This window comes from Dendroctonus ponderosae, unplaced genomic scaffold (assembly GCF_020466585.1).
Source record: "Dendroctonus ponderosae isolate FM_Combo_2020 unplaced genomic scaffold, Dpon_F_20191213v2 Dpon_F_20191213_9, whole genome shotgun sequence".
NCBI classification, from domain to species: Eukaryota; Metazoa; Arthropoda; class Insecta; order Coleoptera; family Curculionidae; genus Dendroctonus; species Dendroctonus ponderosae.
Genome location: NW_026019116.1, coordinates 8564811 through 8565762, shown reverse-complemented (window position 1 = coordinate 8565762; position 952 = coordinate 8564811). Strand labels below are relative to the sequence as shown.

The following is a 952-nucleotide window of genomic DNA, read 5'->3' as shown; positions in this document are numbered from 1 at the left end:
TTGACAGGTTTATTATTAGGTGTTTTTTCAGCTCTCATTGATGGGATTGATGTAAATTAGCAGGGGCGCGCTTTTGGGGACACCGTCGCAATCCAGAGGGGCTTGAAAATGTCGCAAAAAATAATTGTAGACGTTTCTTCTAAAGCAAAGCAGTTTTTTCAATAAATAGAAAATAAAAAAGCAAAAATTTTCTCCACCGTGACAATGTTTCCACATTGCCGTGACCAGGATTCGAACCTGGGTTACTACGGCCACAACGTAGGGTCCTAACCACTAGACGATCACGGCTATTGGAGATACGGACAACGTTTGCAAATCCTTCTACTAATCTATCATCCGATTTGAGTCGTTAAAAATTGCGATTTCATGCAATAATTGCAATCGGATAATCCGATTCGCTACAGTGGTCACGTTAAAATAAATTTCAAATCTGATGATGGCGCGAAATAAACGATACACAAAAAAAAGTATTTCACACTGTGACTGGAGCCCAGAAAACAAAATACAGTAAAGTCCGCTTATAATAAACCCGGTTAAAGTGTTAAAACGAACTTTTCTCCTTTAATTGAAACGTCGTCCATAAAGACCAACGTATTTTTTTACTGGTTAGCAACGATAACGATCACTTTTTAGGTTAGTTGCATATTCACTTTCCGTTTATAACGAACTTCCACGCTCAGCAACACCAATCCTGCGGAGTTGTTTATATTAGTGAGAGCGAGAGACAAGCAGTGACTTGTTGTTTTTTGCCGCGTTATGTATGTAAATCGTTTTAGAAAGGAAAAACAAAAACGCAAAGCTTTTCCACTAAATGAAAAGTACGAGATTATTAACAAAATAAGAAGTGGAGTAAAGCAGAGTGACATTTGTAAGGAATTAGCACTTGGAAAGTCTACTGTTGCAACAGTATGAAAAAACAGAGAAAACATTTTATCAGCGTATGACAAAGTAA

At 37.4% G+C, this 952-nt stretch overlaps 1 non-coding gene across 1 annotated transcript; it reads right to left on the bottom strand.

Annotated features, from left to right (window-relative positions):
- Window positions 1–216: 216 nt before the first annotated feature.
- On the bottom strand, window positions 217–288 carry Trnah-gug. Its single transcript has one exon. It is a non-coding gene; the product is annotated as a tRNA-His (tRNA).
- Window positions 289–952: the final 664 nt, after the last annotated feature.